This window comes from Euprymna scolopes, chromosome 16 (assembly GCF_053919585.1).
Source record: "Euprymna scolopes isolate OS-2025 chromosome 16, ASM5391958v1, whole genome shotgun sequence".
Lineage (NCBI taxonomy): Eukaryota > Metazoa > Mollusca > Cephalopoda > Sepiida > Sepiolidae > Euprymna > Euprymna scolopes.
The window spans coordinates 135,288,035-135,300,903 of record NC_136497.1 but is presented as its reverse complement, the minus strand read 5'-3'; the positions used below and the strand labels follow the sequence as shown (position 1 = coordinate 135,300,903).

The window sequence follows — 12,869 nt, the reverse complement described above, 5'->3', positions numbered from 1 at the left end:
TATCTTGCTAGAAAACTATTCACATCAAAAAGAATCGTATAGCTTTACAAAGCACAATTCGCCCAAGCCTGAAGCATTGTTTCGACATCTGGGCTGGTATATCTACCAATAGTCCCCCACACTTAGACAGGGTCTGAAAAGAAGAGTCGCAAATATAATATATTACACACTGTCGACACAGCTCCAACCTCTGTCCCATCGCCGCGATGTTGAATTTCTGTGCCTGTTTTACAAGTACTTTAATGGAATGTGCTCTGAAGAAATCGTAGCGCGTGCCTCCTCGGCGTGCATACTTCCGACTAACTCGAAAAGCAACAAAATCCCACCTCTTCACTGTTTATGCGTCTAGATGCTGGAAAGTCTTCTTCTCTAATAGTTTCTTCCTTTGGGCTTCCCTCTGTTTACTGTCTCCCTGGCTATATGGACCTGCAGAAATTTAAATGTAATGTGAACAGACATTTCGAAAGTCACCTATCCATAATCTCCTATTAGCCATGATCCTAAATATGAGCTCTCAACGTCCAAGTGGCATTATGCCCTGTCTGGGTTGCAAAAATTAGAAAGAAAGAAATAAACAAACAAGGATGGCGTAATGCCTGGGAATATGGTCGCTTAAAACTCTTATAAATAAAGCCATATACAAGATCTAATGATAAAGAAAAAAAAACAAGACAGAAGAACTCGAAAAATAAGAGGTGATAATGCCTGGGAAGATGGCCGCGTCGTAGGCTTATCCAGAGAAGGTGATGAGAGAGAAGAAGCAGAAAAGAACAGAAAGGAGAGACAAAAAAAAAAAAAAAAAAAAAAAAGAACACAGAACCAAAGAATGGCAGAAGATACGAGCGAGTAAAATGCTTTTCTTCTGTCAGCTGGGAAAAGCAAACGTGGAAAAGGAGAGTAAGGAGGGTTGAAAAGGAGAGGAAGGAGGCAATGATTTGGATGGCGGAAATGAATTGGAGATTAGACATGAATTGTAGCCAATGAGAAATTGATTGGCTGCTATTGCCTTTCATGGTTGGTGTAATCACTTTCCTAAATTAGAGATATCGCGTCGGGCGAAGTTGAGGCGAGGTGGACGTTTTCGGTCGGCAACTTTTGGCTTTCACATCAGGCCGCTTCTTATTCAACTCACGTACTTGAATTAATACATTATCAGAAAACATTATTTAACATTCATCTCATCGCCTGCCTTATCAGCTGTCTGTCTGTTCGCATAGCAGACCATCTATCTCATTCTCTCCACATATATATATATATATATATATATATATATATATATACATATATATATATATATATACACGAGTGGCGTGCAATAAGTAATGCCCCTGACCCACTTCCCGTTGTCTGATCTAGCTGAAATTTTGCATGTGCAATGATTTATATCTTACGTGTTATGTGGCAAATTACAGCTATGAAATAATTGTGGTTTCTGTTTTATAGGTGTTTGAATGAGGTGTGAAATGGAGCCTGTTGAATGTTGAGCAGTGATCCGGTTTTTGTATTTGAAAGGACGCACACCGCAGGAGACTTTTGATTAAATGAAAGAAACTTATGGTGATAATGCCACATCATATAACCTTGTAAAACGCTGGCATCGTGAATTCAAACATGGCTGGAAGTCTGTGGAAACAGCTCCCAGACCTGTTCCCCCCCCCTTTGCCACTGATGAGACATCTGTCCATCAAGTTGAGGCTGCCATTTTGGAAGATCGGCGCATTACTATTCGCGAAATAGCCCAAAATGTCAAAATTAGTACAGGGTCTGTGGAAACTATCCTTCATGACTATTCATATGCATAGGGTGTCTGCCAGATGGATTCCCAGGTTGCTCACACAATTCCAGAAATGAGAACGCGTCGAGTGTTCGAGGACGAATTTGGAGATGTGCCAAGAAGATGAGTCAAAGTTTTTCAAAAGATTGATTACACAGGATGAAACCTGGGGCCATCACTATGATCAATAGACCAAACCCAGTCAATGCAGTGGAAGCACTTGGACTCACCACCTCCAAAGAAGGCAAGGGTGCACACCTCCACTGACAAGGTCATGCCCACAGTCTTCTGGGACCAGGACGGAGTAGTGATGACAGATTTCCTGGCAAAGGGTACCACAATTACAGGAGCCTATTATGATTCACTTTTGAAGAAATTAAGGGAAGCTATCAAAATCAAGAGGCGGGGCAAGATCAGCAAAGGTACCCTCCTCCTGCAGGACAATGCTCCAGTCAGCAACTCGCATGTCGCCAGATCCGAAGCACGGGCGTGTGGTTATGAAAGCAACCCCATCCTCCCTACTCTCCTAACCTTGCACCCTCTGACTTTCATCTCTTCACAGCCATGAAGTTGTTTTTGAAAGGAAAGCGTTTCCCAGATGATGCAGCCTTGATTTCTGAAGTCACGTCGTGGTTGGAGAACCAACCTGGGGTGTTCTACAAAAACGGTGTCCAGAGCTGCATCAAACGATGAGAAAAATGGGTGGTTCCTATGAAGAGAAAGACTAATAACTGTGCCAAGTTTCGTTGCTCTACTTCTATGGGAAGTGGGTCAGGAGCATTACTTATCGAACGCACCTCGTTATATAATAAAGAATACAATTAAATTCATCAAAATGATCCAAGATGATAAAACTAAAGTATATTATAAATATTAAAGAACTAATATTTATAAAGTAATCTCAACCAAATGTAAAAGCTCGATAAAAAATAGGTGGTAGAGCTTATAATAAGAGCAAATAGTTAATAATAAAAAAACATGTTAAAAACACTTTGAAAAAGAGTTAAAAACATTTAATTTGAAAAGGAAACACTAAATAAGTGGATAGTCATTAATCCACGGAGTTTCGAAGAAATACTTTCCTTTTCATCAAAGGGTAGGAGTTAGCAAAGTGCGGAATCGGATTCTGCTTGCAAAAGTATTTGATGAAACTACAAGTAAGTCAAAGATATTACTTGATAACAAAAAGTGAAGCAGAGGGAATAAGGTGAAGAAAAAAGTGATTTCTCGTGAATGGATAGTCTGGTGAAAGGTAAAGTATCCATTGGATTTTGGAAGATGGTCCAAAATAATCCAAAAGGCCTTTTGGGTTATTTTAGACCATCTTCCAATTAAGTGATTCCCTTGCATTTTACTTGTGCGAATGGAAATTTAGCTAACTTTCTTGGACTTGCATTTTTGGATTTTACCATCATTGGATTGAAAGAGTAATAAATTTTATATAAAATAATAATCCCATCAAAACTTATGATAAAGAAAATACAAAAACGCATTAATTCTATATTAAACATTACAGAGTAGCTTAATGATACATAATATGCGCTTATATCTAAAAATGTTCATTCCCATTGGAAAAATATAAAAATATATAAATCATAAAATCATACCTATGCTAGTCAGATGGGATGACTGGACACCCCAAAAGGACAAAGCGACGTCCCCCCCCCAAAGGAGAACTGAGATACAACTGTGCCTTACCACATGTGCTATATCCTCACTGAGTCAGGAGAGTACTAGGAGGGAGGAAAAGAAATAAGCTTCCAACTAGTAATTATGAGCACTTAAGAAAAATTTGGGTGACAAAACACCCCATGGGGTATTTAGTTCTCTCCCATTACAAGAACTTAGACAACAATAGGCTCCTTCAGTCTTTGACAGACAATAGATACCCACGAAGGGGTGCCTGCGCGTGAAATTTTTGTGGCAGGAGGTGCACAATCTCCAACCACACCTCTCCTGAGTGGACATTGTTAAATACCCGTGACAAGTGAAGTGTATGTACAGGAGGACTGGAAACAAATGCCGAGAAAAACGGAGAGCACATACAGCGCCTAGTATTCCCAAATGGTCACCCATCTGAAACTAACCAGGCTCAACGTTGCTTAATTTCGGTGATCTGACGAGAATCGGTGTGTCAACGTGATTGTGCCCAAGAACTTAGACACCAAGGTCGGAAAGTAGGATTGAGAAGTCAGAGTCCCATAGGAGGAATACTAACATGCAAAAAGTGCCTTGGCAGCCGCGTTATCTTCCCCGATGAGGGTGCCTCACACGATTAGCAATAAACTAACCTCTTCTCAAAGAATAATGCCTGGGAAATCGGACCTTCTAGAACTGCACAGAACTAAACTCCCACCGCAAAATCAACAGGGATCGGATTATTATAGGAATGGTCTAATCTCTGTTGATTTTGGGGGCCCAAGGTAAAGATCCTTATCGGACTAAGGCAGGGTTAAATGGCTATGTGGTCCTATTTCGAAAAAGGTTGTAAACAATGTCTATTTTTGTATTGTAAATTTATTTGAAAGCTTTTTAACTACTAACTTGATTTATTGAAATAAAGATTCGAAGATGTATAAGTGAAAGAAAAGAGAGGTGTGAGGAGAGAGGAGTGTAAAACGGGGAGGAGGAAAAAGAGAGAAAGATAGACAAATAGATAGACAGGGGTAGAAGTTGATTGATTGGTTGTTTTTGTTTTACGGCATATCAACCCTTTTCAAGTTATTTAATGCCGAATCCAGCGATTTTGAAAACAACATTTTTTTAAAGAATATATTTGTTATTTTCAAGTCGGTTTCTATTTAACCCACAGTTGGGACCCTGACAGGTACTACCATTCACGGCCAGGGTGGACCTGGGAGCAATGGCAATTAAGAGGTGGCTTCACACTCGCCTAATGTCCGCAAGTTAGAGCCTCCTCACCATCGGATATTGTTTAAGGTCATATCCAGGACCATGCATAAGTAATAATAGAAACGTGTGCCACTATCGCCCTGAGCAACACCGGGCATCTGAAGCTAGTACATTATACAATCAGTGCGAGTGCATGCACGAGAGTAAAGTTCATAAAAACCTATCCACACATCAATTAAGGGAGCAGAGGGGGACGGGTGAAGATCAAGTCTTTAAATGCTACAAGAACGAAGCTGACGAATTTGAAACGGACGGTCCCCTCGTAACGATCGTCTCTGTGCTAACCGTTTTCAATGGTTGCCTGATGACTTAATTATGTGAGAGTTTTACAATCAGTGACCGGAGTTTCGTGCAAGGAGTCGCTGATCCGACAAATGAAACGTAATTAGTGCTCACCCACTCTCCATTTTGTGTTTGGGACTGCTAAAATACCAATTGAAGGGCAGACGAGGCACGACTCAGATTTACACATGTAATTGGCCGCGATACAGCACTATGAGGTGACTCATGTTGAGGGCGTTGAGGTGGGGTCGGTCACCGGTCAACCGAATATAAACGGTCAATGGTAGGGGCAGCGGTAACTATATAGATTAACGTCAGGCCACATAATTCAATCAGAAAATCAAAAGCTTAAACAAATGAGAATTAGTAATAAATACACAAAAATTAAATAAATGAAATAGAATATTAAAAATGAAATAAATAAGACCTGGTATTATGACACGTCCAATATAATAAAGTTTAAATGATATAATAGATTTAAAACAAATTTAATTAATTCCCTATTTCTACGGAATTGCTTATTTTTGCAATCGCCATATTGTGCACGTTTGAAAGTCGAACACGTGTGTGATGAAGTGTATTTCTCGAAACATTACAATACAGATACTTCATCTGACTATTCTGACGCAAATAAAAAGAATACTAGCATGGGTGCCAGTCGTTGTCCGGGTGTGTTTGCAGGTGTGTGTTGAGCCCAAAAAAGTGGTAATAGGAAGGCAGGCTTGAACCCGTGCCGCGAAGGAGGAAAACCGGAAGTGATGTAGGTTTAAATTAAGGTTAGGCAATCGAAAAGAGGGGATGGCTTTCGAAAATATCGGTGAGAAAAGAGACCCCTCCCCTGTAGAACAGTGCCCAGTTGAGGGTGAAGAAATTAATGTTTTTAGCCAATTTTTCGGTATTTGTCGTCTAAAGGGTCGAGCTTCTTGTGAAAATCTGTCGCCTCTATCGAAAGTTTTAGACAGATATGCAAACAAACACACATACATTTATATATTGGTAGCTAAATTTTCGACCCAAACCGATTAAAAAGCTTGCCCTTTCTCTAAATACCCTTTATGTAAAATTTCAAATGTTTAGACCAGAAATTGTTTGAGTAATTTGGTAGAGACCGCAGAGGTTAACTTCTTTTAAAACTTTAACTCCTATTATGACCCCTTAACATTTATTGTTTTGAGCTCAAATCAAGTTATTAAGTTAGATTCATGTCCAAGGAACCTATATCTAAAATTTAATTTGTTTATACCCAAAATTGGCAAGAGAGTTTGGTAGAGTTCTCAAAGGCCAAATCGTTGAACTTTGGCCCCCTAATAGCAATATTTCTGGCCGAAAACTGATTACAACGATTTTCCCAAATCTCAGTACCCTGTATATCAAATTTCGAGTGTGTAGACTTAAAATTGACAAAGTTATTGTGTAGGGAAATGTACACAGACAGACACACAGACAAACAGACAGACAGACACTTCACTTTTATATATATATATATATATATGAGAATAATGGTAATAGTATTAGAGAAATAAAAAGGAAGAAATCGAGTTATGTATTCATCAACGTTTCGTTTTTATTCCGAGATTTCCTCCAGATGAATGAGATTAAGAAAACAAAAACAGCAGTACAAATATTTAAAAATGTTTCATGTGCAAAGTGTGACGCTGTTCTATTTCAGAAACGGAAAAAGACGTTGGAAATTCAAAAAAGGAGGGGAGCTTGCGTTGTTAAAGAGAGGGAGATTTTTTAATAACGTCACATAGTTATATTGGATGCTAAACAAAAAGCCACACAAATATTTTCCAGAATACATAATCAAAAATCATGCACACCTGACCTTTCACTCATAACAGACACCTTTTTTTACCTACACACCCCAATAATACAATAAGCTGCAACACACTAAACAAACTAGGAATTCCAATCATACAAACCACATCACAAACTATAAAACAAATATTAAAAACTACGAAACATCTCCAAAACAAACCAGTTTCCAATGGAGGTATACACACTATCCCTTGCCAAAATTGCCATCAAAGATACGTTAGTGAAACCCAGTGTAAGTTAGAATAAAAGCTCAGTGAACATAAAAGAGATATAAAAAAATAGCAATTATAGCAGTGCATTATATATATATATATATATATATATATATATATATATATATATATATATATACGCTTTATTTTTTATTACTGTATCTTTCTGTTAAGTTACATTATTGTTTAAGCTACCCGGTTGTTTTTTGGCCGTCTGTAGCTTCCTCAGACTTTTACAGAACTATATATATAACTACTTCATTTACTCACATAAAGTTAATATACAAAAGTATAAATTTATGAGTAAAATTAAGTATTTACTTCAAAGTGCTCAATACGTAGGTAGAGCTAGTTAGTAATTTATAAAATATATATGGCGATTAAGCTACACTGAATATTCCGCGTTTCCTCCACTCTAGAGTAGATGAAACGCGGAATATTCAGAGTGGATGAAACGCGGAATATTCGGTGTAGCTTAATCGCCATATATATTTTATAAATTACTATATATATATATATATATATATATATATATATATATATATATATGAAAATTTATTTTAGGGTGCAAATTTTCATTATGGCTACATATTAACCTGATTAAAAAACAAAAAATAAAAATAAAGGCTAGCTAACCAAGTTTTGTTCCTCGCTAAACAGATCTAAATCGAGGAAAATTGCGATAAAAAATGTCATGAATATTGGCGGGGAGGAAAAAATAAATAATAAATAAAATAACATAAATTATTTTTCGTTTTCTTTTTTTATTTGTTTTGATTTTTATGAAATTTCACACGAAGGTATTTTATGACAATGTTCTACAAAACATTTTCCAGCAACAGCACCAGCAGCAACAACCACACTCTTCTAATGGCCAAACCTTTCTCATCATGGTACGGGTTGTGACAACATTGTTGTTTGCAGTTAACCCGTCAGTCTCTGGTGAAACTATTGGAGAAGACCTCACGAAGATTTTTAATTCTATGGTTGTCTCTGCTTAACTTAGGTGATCTAACAAGAAAATCTCTTGCAGTAAAGCATCTTCATTCCGGTTTCCTAAGAAGTGGGAAGTTTCTAGGGAATATAAAATGTCCAAGCGTTCCCCAGTCACATGCATACCCCGGTCAGGGAAAATGATTACATTAAGTGTTTTGCAATTATTTCTAGGAAGTGTCGATGTTCTCTTACATACAGCGCCTAGTATTCTTAAATAGTCACTCATCTGTCATTTTATGAGTGTATACAGTACTAACCTTCAAACGGAATTTAGTACGATCATGAACAACTTGTTTAAACCAACATGCAATCTATCGAGATTGCAGACAATGTAAGTCGAGTTATCTACCTGGTACGGAAATTCTTTCTCAGCCTATTCATTTTTCAAGAATAAATGTCTGTTTCTGAAATTAGTCATTATTTTTGTGACAACCTTATATCTGATGTAAAAATTCTGTCTCAACCTAATTATAACGGAGAAATTCTTACTCTCTCAGTCGTAAGTCCTAATCTGTCCATCCAGATCACCGGGTGGTAATTTAATCATCATCATCATGTGTTGTCCTTCGTGTCCGAAGGCGACTTCTGGTGAACCATCATTCTCCACTTGTCAGGGTCGCGGCTGAGGGTCTGCCAGCTTCCAGTAGGGATTAACCTGTCCTTTAGATTTCGTTTGACGGTGTCACGAAACCTGAGCTTAAGTCTGCCTATGCCTCGTACCCCATTCTCCAGCTGTGAAAACAGTATGTTTTGGTAGTCGGAAGTCTCCATTCTGTTTACGTGCCCGGCTCATCTCAGGTTTTTCCGGATGAGCTGGTCATACATGCTTGGGAGGTTGGCTTGTGATAGGATCTCCCTGTTGCTGACAAAGTCATACAACTTGACATTTAAAATCTGCCGGTGTCTCATCATATAAGTGTTGAGCTTGCGGGCTACCAGTTTGTACACTGGCCAAGTTTCTGCATCGTATAAGAGTGACGAAAGGACGATGGCGCGGTACACTAAGCATTTAGTTCTGAAAGTCAGGTCTTTATTTTGCCAGACCTTCTGTTTGAGTTTTCCATAGGATATGGAGGCGTTAGCCATTCTTGTAGAAATCTCCTCGTCCATTTTGTTGTTGTTCATGACCGTGGTCCCTAGGTATTTGAATTTGATGACATTGTAAAGCTCCTGGTCTTGAATCTTAATTGGCTGGCTTGTTGCTGGTGATCCAGGCGATTGTTGGTACACCATTTCGGTTTTCTTGATGTTAATCTTCAATCCGAAGGCCTTGGCTGATCCTGCGAAGCGAGTTATTATGTTCTGAGCATCCTCGTGACTATTATTTTTGTAACAACCTTATATCTGATGTAAAAATTCTGTCTCAACCTAATTATAACGGAGAAATTCTTACTCTCTCAGTTGTAAGTCCTAATCTTTCCACCCAGATCACCGGGTGGTAATTTAATAACAGATTAATATTTAGCGCTCCTTACACAACACTCTGGTACGTTGCATTCTCGAATATGTCTTAAGCAACAAACCGTTATCTATAGAAATATATCTTACATCTTATGCTTGCTCAAAAGTTGACAGCCAGGTTGGTTGCATGTGTCTTTACGTTTACCTACAAAGAGTAAGTCCTAAAACAAAAGCTATGCTCAATGGAGCAGCAGACGATGTGAGGGGACTTGATTCTGCCATACAATAATTATCAACGCAAATATAAATTACCTTTTGAAAAGGTCTTCATCGCCACGTCGGCCTGAAATGAAAATAGACTCAAATATGTGACCTATCTGCGCGTGCGCGTACATATCGTTAAAAATAACGACTAGTGCATCTATCACTAGTCTCTCTATTGCACCCGGTCTAAAAAGAGTCTCCAATCCAATAGGTCCGACATTATCAATTAGGCTCCAACCTCTGTCCTATCGTCGCAATGTTCAATCCTTCGCTGCTTCTACAAATATATTAATGGAGTGTGCCCTTATGAACTCGTAGTACTTATGCCTCCCCCCCTCGACGTAAGGCAGCAAAATGCCATCTCTTCACTTCGTCGTCGTCGTCGTCGTCGTCGTCATCATCATCATCATCATCATCATCACCACCACCAGCACCACCACCACCACCACCACCACCACCACCACCACCACCGATATCATCATCGTTGACATTGTCGATGTCACTAACAGCTTAATCTCTCGGATAACTGTACTTTGGAATTCTCTCCCTGTTTCCTGCTATACTGACTGTAGCAGCCTGCAGACATTTATATGTAATTTGGACAAACATCTCGCTATTCAACTTCCCACGTAGTTATCTTTAGACATGATCCCAAGTAGTAGTCACTTACGTCCAAATGGTAATATGTCTTGTTTGGGATGAAAAAGAGCAAGGAACTTAAAAAAAAAAAAAAAAAAAAAAAGATAAAATTATGAAAGAACGAAATAAAAATAGACACGGATATATGAACTATCTACGCCCCCCCCCTGCATATCTCTAAAAATAACGCGAATAAAATTAAAAACAAATAATTGATGCATATTTAAGTCGTTATCAGTTGTTGTTTGGAATCTTTTTTTTTTATATATATTCTTTTTTCCATTCGTTCAAGGGTAAAAAACAGTTTTCCAAATCTTCCGTTTTTACAAACGATCGCTTTGTTTCACACGAAATAAAGCTGCCTTGCTTTAAGCACGTGACGTTTTCAGAATTTATTTGTGATAAAAACTTCTTTTTTTTTTTTTTTTTTTTTGCTAACAACCGCGTTCTTTGTGAGAACGTTTGTGTTTCTCTTGGAAAAAAAAAAGACCTGCAAATGCGTTGCTTGTAAAAGAAAACGATCTTTTATTTATTTATTTAGTCATCATCATCATCATCATCATCATCATCATCATCGCCGTTATTGTCACAATCATTATCATCATTATGATGATCATCATTATCATCATCATCATCTCATCATAACTGTCACCATCAGCATAATATTATCACCATCATTTTCGTTGTTATCATCATCATCATCATCATCATCATCATCATCATCATAACCATCATCATCCTAATCATCGTCATCATCGTCGTCATTGTTATAATCATCATAATTGTCATCATAATATCCATCATCACTATCAACATCGTCGTCATCAGCAGCAGTAGCAGCATCGTAATTACCACCAACATCATCATCATCATCATCATCGTTACCGTTGTCTATGTCACTGTCGTCATCATCATCATCATCATCATTATTTATTTTGTTTTTATTTTTATTGATTTTAATATTAGTAACACGAACCTATCAGGTTCTCACAGATGATCATCAGTTATTACTCATGGTCATCACAGTGTAGTATCTGTTCTTCAGATGCTGCACTTCAATTTCTTGTTCTCTGTCAGTGGTGGAGACTGAGACAATTTTTTGTTCCTTTTCTCCGCGTTAAAAAACGACCCTGGTGTCTAACTCTGTCCCGTGGGGAGGCCTTATAAATTGTTCCCCACTGCCCACTTCTTTTGCTGACCATTAATTTGCTTCTGGCCGCAATCATTGGTCTTCTCTATGATTTGAGTTACGATAAGCCTCTCCAAACTCCCAGTACTCTCTACACTTTTTCAATGGAGGTTTAGTTAGTGTTCTCTCTCCTCGCCTTTCCCATCCTTCTTCCATCTTCACGACTATTTAATCTGATATAAGCCAAAGCTGATACCACCATGCTTTAGTGGAGGGGGTGGCAGTCTAAAAAAGTTATTGCAATTTAAATTTCCTCGGGTTTAAATGGTATTGATGTTTTTATATTATTCTATATGATTGGTTAGTATTCGTAATTTATGCGAGTTGGTTTCCGCAATTGATGATTTTCTTAGCTGTTTTCATAATTACCGTCTATTGTATATTCTCAATCTTCCTTCTGAGTTAAATTTCTCATTTTTTTTTCCAGATTTCCATTATATTCATTAACTCTTATCCTCGAGTGGCCTTCGGACCTTGATAAGTGTTGTTTCCATTGTAAAAAATAAAAGAAAGTTGTGACTCGTTAGTACATATAAAAAAACGTCAATATTAGTGAGGAAATTTATTATTCTATTCATAATCGTGCTTTTAAATGCGAGGCAAACTACACTCATTGTTACACTGACTGACATTTGTTTTATCAGCATAAGGAAAGGTGCGGAAATCAGCAGGTCCTCGGTAGTATAGTGGTAAGTATCCCCGCCTGTCACGCGGGAGACCGGGGTTCAATTCCCCGCCGGGGAGACTGTCGTTTTTTTTTAATTTTTTTATTACTATTATTATTCTAGTACTGACAAATATTTTTATAAAATGAAATAATTTGAAAATGTTAGATACCACTACCTACTCCCAATTTGGATCTCCGACTTATTACCCTGTCAAAAACGAGCATATTATAGCCAGGAGAGAGCCAATCCAGTTGTAACATGCTTTATAGATGGCAAATTCTTGGAAAAAAAAAAAACTTTGTCCATGGAAATTGTGTTCTATATTAGGAAGAATGAAGGGAAAGTTTAGTTTATAATTCGTATTTATCTGCCTTTCCCCCCAGTGGTGTACAGATTCAAATATTAGTCCTAGTAATAAGAAATATTATGAGATAGGGGTTAGTTTGAATATGATTGGATACCCCGTAATTAGGATGCCAATCAAGGTTATGCATTAAATCATTTTAACGTGAGGAAAAATACAGCTTCCCTCAAGTGGCGCATTTAAGAAACGTTCTAAAATAGCCGAAAGGGAACCGTCGCCGTTTTGTGGTAAAATATGTCCTTCAGAGAAAGGAGGCAATGCCTGGGAAGATGACCTACTAGGGCTGAACCAAAGCATACTTCAATCAGAAAAGTAAGTCACCCCTCCCCAAGTGAACGAGACCTTT

At 37.9% G+C, this 12,869-nt stretch overlaps 1 non-coding gene across 1 annotated transcript; it reads left to right on the top strand.

The window, feature by feature from the left end:
• The first annotated feature begins 12,163 nt into the window (after positions 1–12,163).
• Trnad-guc (transfer RNA aspartic acid (anticodon GUC)) lies at positions 12,164–12,235 on the top strand. The gene has a single exon. It is a non-coding gene; the product is annotated as a tRNA-Asp (tRNA).
• The last annotated feature ends 634 nt before the right edge of the window (positions 12,236–12,869 follow it).